Raw genomic sequence first — 10,313 nt, forward strand, 5'->3', positions numbered from 1 at the left:
AATAATATCTCCTTTTCTCCATGAGTATTCATAGGCTGTCCCAATAATATCTCCTTTCTCCATGAGTATTCATAGGCTGTCCCAATAATATCTCCTTTCTCCATGAGTATTCATAGGCTGTCCCAATAATATCTCCTTTTCTCCATGAGCTGTCCCAATAATATCTCCTTTCTCCATGAGTATTCATAGGCTGTCCCAATAATATCTCCTTTCTCCATGAGCTGTCCCAATAATATCTCCTTTTCTCCATGAGTATTCATAGGCTGTCCCAATAATATATCCTTTTCTCCATGAGTATTCATAGGCTGTCCCAATAATATCTCCTTTCTCCATGAGTATTCATAGGCTGTCCCAATAATATCTCCTTTTCTCCATGAGCTGTCCCAATAATATCTCCTTTCTCCATGAGTATTCATAGGCTGTCCCAATAATATCTCCTTTTCTCCATCAGCTGTCCCAATAATATCTCCTTTCTCCATGAGTATTCATAGGCTGTCCCAATGATATCTCCTTTCTCCATGAGTATTCATAGGCTGTCCCAATAATATCTCCTTTCTCCATGAGTATTCATAGGCTGTCCCAATAATATCTCCTTTCTCCATGAGCTGTCCCAATAATATCTCCTTTCTCCATGAGTATTCATAGGCTGTCCCAATAATATCTCCTTTCTCCATGAGTATTCATAGGCTGTCCCAATAATATCTCCTTTCTCCATGAGTATTCATAGGCTGTCCCAATAATATCTCCTTTCTCCATGAGTATTCATAGGCTGTCCCAATAATATCTCCTTTTCTCCATGAGTATTCATAGGCTGTCCCAATAATATCTCCTTTCTCCATGAGTATTCATAGGCTGTCCCAATAATATCTCCTTTCTCCATGAGTATTCATAGGCTGTCCCAATAATATCTCCTTTTCTCCATGAGCTGTCCCAATAATATCTCCTTTCTCCATGAGTATTCATAGGCTGTCCCAATAATATCTCCTTTCTCCATGAGCTGTCCCAATAATATCTCCTTTTCTCCATGAGTATTCATAGGCTGTCCCAATAATATATCCTTTTCTCCATGAGTATTCATAGGCTGTCCCAATAATATCTCCTTTCTCCATGAGTATTCATAGGCTGTCCCAATAATATCTCCTTTTCTCCATGAGCTGTCCCAATAATATCTCCTTTCTCCATGAGTATTCATAGGCTGTCCCAATAATATCTCCTTTTCTCCATGAGCTGTCCCAATAATATCTCCTTTCTCCATGAGTATTCATAGGCTGTCCCAATAATATCTCCTTTCTCCATGAGTATTCATAGGCTGTCCCAATAATATCTCCTTTCTCCATGAGTATTCATAGGCTGTCCCAATAATATCTCCTTTCTCCATGAGTATTCATAGGCTGTCCCAATAATATCTCCTTTCTCCATGAGTATTCATAGGCTGTCCCAATAATATATCCTTTCTCCATGAGTATTCATAGGCTGTCCCAATAATATCTCCTTTCTCCATGAGTATTCATAGGCTGTCCCAATAATATCTCCTTTCTCCATGAGTATTCATAGGCTGTCCCAATAATATCTCCTTTCTCCATGAGTATTCATAGGCTGTCCCAATAATATCTCCTTTCTCCATGAGTATTCATAGGCTGTCCCAATAAGATCTCCTTTTCTCCATGAGCTGTCCCAATAATATCTCCTTTCTCCATGAGTATTCATAGGCTGTCCCAATAATATCTCCTTTCTCCATGAGTATTCATAGGCTGTCCCAATAATATCTCCTTTTCTCCATGAGCTGTCCCAATAATATCTCCTTTCTCCATGAGTATTCATAGGCTGTCCCAATAATATCTCCTTTCTCCATGAGTATTCATAGGCTGTCCCAATAATATCTCCTTTTCTCCATGAGTATTCATAGGCTGTCCCAATAATATCTCCTTTTCTCCATGAGTATTCATAGGCTGTCCCAATAATATCTAATTTCTCCTTAAGTGTGCACTCATTCATTACTTCCCACAAACCTAAAAGCTTTGGATTGGTGGCGGAATGGGCTAGTGGGAGTTTCTGACATATGTCTCATAATACCAGTCATTTTCTTTTAAATCAGTGAAGGGAAATGAACAAGTGCACACTTTGGGAGGAAGGAGAGAGGACTAGGACATACAGTGCATTCGGAAAGTATTCAGACCATACCTTTTTACACATTTTTTTCTCTCTCATCAATCTACACACAATACCCCATAATGACAAAGCAAAAAAAGGTTGATCTACATTTTTGCAAATGTATGAAAAAAAAAACTTTAATATTACATTTACATAAGTATTCAGACCATTTACTCAGTACTTTGTTGAAGCACCTTTGGCAGAAAATACAGCCTCGAGTCTTCTTGTATTGTTCTTATGACAATACAAGCTTGGCACACCTGTAGCCCCTACCAAAGTAAGGATTTGACCTGTTGTATTCAGCGCATGTGACAAATAAAATTAGATTGTCTTGGCCACTCAAGGACATTGAGAGACTTGTCCCGAAGCCACTCCTGCGTTTTCTTGGCTGTGTGCTTAGGATCGCTGTCCTGTTGGAAGGTGAACCTTTGGTCCTGAGCACTCTGGAGCAGGTTTTAATCAAGGATCTCTCTGTACTTTGCTCCGTTCATCTTTCCCTCGATCCTGACTATTCTCCCAGTCCCAGCCACTGCAAAACATCCCCACAGCATGACGCTGCCACCAAAATGGTACACTGTAGGGATGGTGCCAGGTTTCCTCCAGACGTGACACTTGGCATTCAGGCCAAAGAGTTCAATCTTGGATTCATCAGACCAGAGAATCTTATTTCTCACCTTTTTGCAGTCTCCAAGCGGGCTATCATGTGCCTTTTACTGAGGAGTGGCTTCCGTCTGGCCTCTCAACCATAAAGGCCTGATTGGTGGAGTGCTGCAGAGATGGTCGTCCTTCTGGAAGTTTCTCTCGTCTTCACAGAGGAACTCTGGAGCTCTTTCATCGGGTTCTTGGTCACCTTCCTGACCAAGGCCCTACTTCCCCGATTACTCAGTTTGGCCGGTCGGGAGGATCCAGGAAGAGTCTTTGTTGTTCCAAACGTCTTCCATTTTAAAATGTTGGGGGCCACTGTGTTCTTGGGGACCTTCAATGCTGCAGAATTGTATTTGGTACCCTCCAGAGATCTGTGCCTCAACACAATCCTGTCTCTGAGCCCCATACGGACAATTCCTTCCACCTTCTGCTTTGTTTGTGCTCTGACGTGCAACTGTGGGACCTTATATAGACAGGTGTGTTCTTTTCCAAATCATGTCCAATCAATTGAATTTACCAGAGGTGGACTCCAATCAAGTTGTAGAAACATATCAAGGATGATCAATGGAGGGGGAGTACCAGGACAAAGAAATGGTTGACTGACAACAAAATCAACATTTTGAGGTTTGAATCAAAGAGGGCAGCCCATAAACACTGGCAAAGGATATCAAGGATCTGGAAAGATTCTGTATGGAGGAATGGTCTTTAAGATCCCTCCCAATGTGTTCTCCAATCTAATAAAATGTTAATGCATTTCATTCATGTTTAAAGAGTGCTTAGGCAAGAGGCCTGAGGGCATACATATACCCGTAGTATGTACTCTGTCTATGCACACTAGGTAAGACCTGGGTGGACCACCCCCTGTAGTTTGGTTAGCGCGCCAACTGGAGTTAAGGTTAGGTAAGTAGTGGGTAGGCAGGTAAGGTAGGAGAGAAGACTCTTTAACTTCAACTTTCTTTGCTTTGGTTTCATCCAGCCCCTTTTCCCCACATTGTGTTAAGGAAATAAATTCCCAGTAAATGTTTATATTCTCTGCCTCCATCATCCTTTTTTTGTCACATACCTCTTTAACTCCATTGAAAGTTAAGTGTAGCAAGGTGTTGCGTAACAGTAATCAAAACTTTTTTGTTGCCGGTCTGGAGAACACCATGTCAAATCAATGTGGAATATCCCCCAAAATAACTACATCCCCATTACTGGGGCCTGATGGGTTGCGCAAGCTAGCACCATCTCTGAGCTTGGAGTTGCCTCATACTGTGTAGCTGGTTCGATAGCAGCCTTTTGTGACAATAAGATAGTGCTTTTACAAATGGATTCCATAGGGAGTCTTTTCGATGGCGTCCCTTTACAAAGGTACTTGGTGGATCAGTGCTTGATGCACGACTCAGCGACACGTGAACCTTTTGCTGAGAGTTGGTTTGACATCCCTTTGGGCCAAGCCAAGGGAAAGCCAGGGGAAAGCTACGACAATGCCTTGTGAAGTCTCACTGCAGCTGAAATGAGCAGTGTGTGCAGGAGAGAAAGGGAATGTGTGTGATAGTCAAAGCCTTTGGTCTAGAAAATAAAATATATGCTGGCTTATCATTTTTTCTACCATGTCCTGCAGAGACACAGGTGTACAGGAACAGCAGAGGATGAATGACTTTTATGTTCTGCTATCACTAAAGCCTCAAATTTCTAATTTTTCTTTAATTTTGTATTGCTTTGTAATTCTGAATACTAAGTCTGTGTCACAAACTTCCCCAAAGTACTAAGAATTGTGTGCAGAAACTTTCTCCCAAGTAGTAAAGGGATATTCTGCTGACAGTTTACCCCAATCTCAAGAGTCTCCTTGCTTCAAGAGAAGTTTTTCACAGCAATACACCTTCTGCATATTCTCATTCTTCATGTTACAGATGTAGGATTTTAATTTGAGCCACTTTGATACAGCGCGATAATGTGAATGACTATAATGTGGATTATATTATTATATTATTATATTATTATATATTATTATATTATTATTATATATTATTATTATTATTATTATATTATTATTATATTATAATTAATGGACATTTTTGTAGGGGTTGATACATTTTTTTCATAAGGGAAAATTTACAAGTGGAAATTACAAAGTTCACAAGCCTTTTTAAACCTCAAATATCGAACCAGCTACACAGTATGAGGCAACTCTATGCTCAGAGATGGTGCTAGCTTGCGCAACTGTTACATTTCCTGCATGGCAGGAAAGTTCAACTGCAACAGGGTAATCACATTAAGATCCTACATCTATTGCATGTTGGGCTATTGTTAGCTCATTGACTTTGACCATTTACTCTCGAAACTACTCCAAAAACACCCCTAAATAGATGGCATGTAAATGCATTCCAACTCTTCCCACAATGACATCACCCTTATAGATATGAGTTTATTTTTGACCTGAAATGGAACTTTATACTTGGGGCGGCAGGGATCATCGTGGTTAGAGTGTTGGGTCTGTAACCCAAAGGTTGCTGGATTGAATCCCTGAGCTGACAAGGTACAAATCTGTCGTTTCCCCACTGAACAAGTGTCACATTCCTTTGATTTGTCTATGTTTTTAGTATGGTCAGGGCATGAGTTGGGTGGGTTGTCTATGTTTCGTTTACTATGTTGTGTTTTGCGTTTGGCCTGGTATGGTTCTCAATCAGAGGCAGTTGTTAGTTGTCTCTGATTGAGAATCATACTTAGGCAGCCTTTTCCCACTTGTGTTTGGTGGGTGTTTATTTTCTGTCTTTGTGTATGTCACCAGACAGGACTGTTTTCGTTTCGTATCATTCTCGTTGTTAGTTTTGTTTTAGTGTTCTGAGTTGAATAAATATCGTCATGAACACGTACCACTATGCGCTTTGGTCCGATCCTTGCTACTCCTCGTCAGAAGAAGAGGACCAGAGTTACAACAAGGCAGTTAACCCACTGTTCCTAGGCCGTTATTGTAAATAAGAATTTGTTCTTAACTGACTTGCCTAGCTAAATAAATAAAAATAAATACTTGAATTTGTTTTCCTACTTCGTATTTCCAATTTGCTCAAAAGCATGTAGTGTCCCAGTCTTGTTTCAGAGAATCAGCTAGATTGTTCTTCTTTCCCTCAGGAGGAGTACATACAGTTTATACACAGTAGCTACTGTATGGAAGACGGACAAGCTCCAAATATGGCAGTAGGAGCCGTAACATAATTCCCCCCATACTTGACAGCAAGGCTGGTGAGTGAGGAGACCCATGCTTAATACTTGTACCATCAAAGAGGGGCCTAATTGTTCCCCTAATCCGAAAGCTCCTTAACTGCAAACTGAAAAAGACAGGATTAGTCGGTGTCACAATATTCTTTGAGATCCATAGAAATGATCCAGTTTATGGCCTGCGATGACGGGATTAAGTGGCGCTTTAGTGCTGTTTAAAGGGGTTTCTGCCTGACTGAAAACTCCAGCTTTAATGCCCTCGTGTCAATACCTCCAAAACAGAGTGTTCACAACATGAGCAAAATGCTGCAATTATGTTCTCTATGTTCATGTTATGACCTCACAATAAAAGCCCCCCCAGCCACAAACGTCTATCGTGATGAATATTGCTACCTTGAGACACATGCTGTAAAACCAACTGTAGCAAAGGTGGGGGTTTTTAACCACTATTTGCTTTAATAAGCAAGTGTTCATGATTGTTTTTTACCACTATTTGCTTTAATAAGCAAGTGTTCATACGAATTGAAAGCTTCAGAACCACTTAGCGTTCCAAGAAAAACATGTTTGCTGTCTTGCTCTCTCCCCAAGGGGTAGTGAGGGTGTGAGATGTAATTTGGATGCGTACAATGTTCAATTATCAACTGCATAATTTGTTCCATTTTTTGGGGAAATTCTTTCATGCATCAGAGGTGGGGAGACACAAAGCGATTCGTTTTTCTTTGTGTCGATTTATAATGGTGTTTTTCAGGGAAACACATTTACCAGGTAATAATATTGCATACTGTCTACAGTATGTAAGGCCTGTGTTTGTGACATGTATACTGAACAAAAAAATAAATGCAACATGGAACAATATAAATTATTTTACTGAGTTACAGTTCATAGAAGTTAATTAGTCAATAAAAACAAATTAATTAGGCCCTAATCTATGGACTCACATGACTGGGCGGGGACGCAACCATGGCTGGGTTTGGGAGGAAATAGGCCCACCCACTTGGCATCCAGGCCCACCCTACAAAAGGGCTCTATAGGAGACATCAGCTGTCCATGGTGGCTGCTCTCAGACGATCGCGCAGGTGAAGAAGCCGGATGTTGAGGTCCTGGGCTGGTGTGGTTACACGTGGTCTGCGGTTCTGAGGCCGGACGTTGGAGGAAGAGAAATGAACATTCAATTCTCTGGCAACAGTTATGGTGGACATTCCTGCAGTCAACATGCCTATTGCACGCTCACTCAAACCTTGAGACATCTGTTGCATTGTGTCGTGTGACAAAACTGCACATTTTAGATTGACCTTTTATTATCCCCATCACAAGGTGCAACTGTGTAATTATCATGCTGTTTAATCAGCTTCTTTAATAGCCACACCTGTCAGGTGGATGGATTATATTGGCAAAGGAGAAATAATCACTTACAGAGATGTAAACAAATTTGTGTACAAAAGTTGAGAGAAATAATATTTTGTGCCATATAGAACATTTTCTGGGATCTTTATATATCTTTATATATCCGGCTTCTTCACCTGCTCGATCGTCTGAGAGCAGCCACCATGGACAGCTGATGTCTCCTATAGAGCCCTTTTGTAGGGTATATATATATATATATATATATATATATATATATATATATATATATATATATATATATATATATATATATATATATATATATATATATATTAATAATAATAAATGGGTGCAATTTCATTTCAAGACTAAAAAAACTGTAAATCAGAAATGTTCAACTCCATTTGTAGAAAAGAGTGCATTTCTTGAAAAAGACACCTTGTTACCTCATCATTGTGGCACAACACTCTTCTATCAGTGGAATGGAACACGTTTTTACTACAGTATTAGCATGTAAAACTGAGGTGTTCAACTCAACACCTGCTTTAAATCTGCTTTCATATGGTGCTAGCTTGAAATACAATTCCCTGTGGACCAATTATAACGTTTTCCTCTGTGTTGTGCCGCTCTCAGAAGTCTCAACAAATGACAGATGGCAGGTAACTCAATAACAACGGACGTTTTTATTGGATCCAAAAGGAATACAGGCATGCAATCAGCACAATGTTTGAGGTGATTTGGGAAAAGGGGGGACGATTTCAAGCCACTGGAACATTTTAGGTTTGCCTCTTAACACACTGCCTTCAGTATGCCTGTTAATTGGCTTTCCACTTTATATGTAGGCTACTTAACTGATATGTGCTGAGCACTGAAGAAATTCCTGTTGTTTTCATGGTAAGGACATACAGATACGAAATATCTCCCAATCCATCAGGCAAACGAGCCTGAAACATCAAGTACCTTCTTTTTGACATGGTCTTCATTCCACAGCACATTCGGTTGTTCATCACTCCGTGTTCTGCAGCCATACACAGTTATCTCCTTTCTCTATACATTTTGGAAGAGTCGCCTTGAATAAGAGTGTCGCCTTGGATAAGAGTGTCGCCTCGGATAAGAGTGTCGCCTCGGATAAGAGTGTCGCCTCGGATAAGAGTGTCGCCTCGGATAAGAGTGTCGCCTCGGATAAGAGTGTCGCCTCGGATAAGAGTGTCGCCTCAGATAAGAGTGTCGCCAGATTAATCGCCAGATTAATAACTATTTAGGGATAGGCAGTTATGCATCTACGGTTCCTCGCAGGTAAAATCAATGTTAGTGGCCCACACGCTGATTAAAGGCCCCGATGTTACAGGGTTGTAAACTAGAGAGAGTACAGCTATGACTGGACGTGACTTTCGTAGAAGGTTAGGAGAGCATTTTAGCTAACCCTAACCCTTTTCATGTCCTTAACCTAAGTCTCCTAACCTGCCAAGAAAAGGTCACTTCCAGTCGTAGTTGTACTCCCTCTAGTCAGAAACCTGAACTTTACAGAGCATTGCTCGTTACAGCTTGCGATGGTCTTTCTTCCAGAGGCTCGTTGTATGACATTAGCGTGGCTGTTTCTGTGGGCTCACGGATAGGATTACCACCATTGCAATGACGGCAATCAGCCGTTCTGGTGGAAGTCATATCAGACACCCACTGGGCTTTGGCCACCTTGATCTAAATAGAGAAATGATTATAGGGTGGAAACAACTCCTCTGCGTTAATCAATCTGCCGGTCAGACAGGATATGTATGCTTCCATAGGACCTCCAATATCACACAACAAGAGCCATGTCTGAGTTTCTCTTTTCCTTCAAGAGATGGAAAATACAAAATTACACCATCTTGTCTTGTCTGCATTTTAAATTGAACAGATAATTTGAGAGGAGGACAATGGGGACAGACAGAGAGAGAGAGAAGGACAATGGGGACAGATAGAGAGGGAGAATGTCATGCAGGTGAAAGAGGACCCAAAAGCGACTTAACAGAAACAGAGTTTATTCAAGTCCAAACAGGGAATAACAGAAATCCTCTAGTCTGTAGAGGGGAATAACAGGAGAAGCGGCCACAGACTGCAGGTCGCTTCGGGTAGGCGCAGGCCGTAGTTGACAGAGACACCTGCTCATACGCAGCATCTGATGAAGGCAAAAACACGACAGGACAGGGCGAAACACAATCACAGCACGGTGAATACTAAACAAGGAACCGACGGGACAGGAACGGAACACAAAGGAATAAATAGGGACTCTAATCAGGGGAAAGGATCGGGAACAGGTGTGGGAAGACTAAATGATGATTAGGGGAATAGGAACAGCTGGGAGCAGGAACGGAACGATAGAGAGAAGAGAGAGCGAGAGAGTGAGAGAGGGAGGGGGAGAGAGAGGGATAGAAAGAGGGAAAGAGCCTAATAAGACCAGCAGAGGGAAACGAATAGAATGGGGAGCACAGGGACAAGACATGATAATAAATGACAAACATGACAGTACCCCCCCACTCACCGAGCGCCTCCTGGCGCACTCGAGGAGGAATCCTGGCGGCAACGGAGGAAATCATCGATGAGTGAACGGTCCAGCACGTCCCGAGACGGAACCCAACTCCTCTCCTCAGTACCGTAACCCTCCCAATCCACTAAGTATTGGTGACCCCGTCCCCGAGAACGCATGTCCATGATCTTATGTACCTTGTAAATAGGTGCGCTCTCGACAAGGACGGGAGGGGGAGGGAAGACGAACGGGGGTGCGAAGAAAGGGCTTAACACAGGAGACATGGAAGACAGGATGGACGCGACGAAGATGTCGCGGAAGAAGCAGTCGCACAGCGACAGGATTGACGACCTGGGAGACACGGAACGGACCAATGAACCGCGGAGTCAACTTACGAGAAGCTGTCGTAAGAGGAAGGTTGCGAGTGGAAAGCCACACTCTCTGGCCGCAACAATACCTTGGACTCTTA

The sequence above is a fragment of the Oncorhynchus gorbuscha genome, linkage group LG04, assembly GCF_021184085.1.
Source record: "Oncorhynchus gorbuscha isolate QuinsamMale2020 ecotype Even-year linkage group LG04, OgorEven_v1.0, whole genome shotgun sequence".
NCBI lineage: Eukaryota > Metazoa > Chordata > Actinopteri > Salmoniformes > Salmonidae > Oncorhynchus > Oncorhynchus gorbuscha.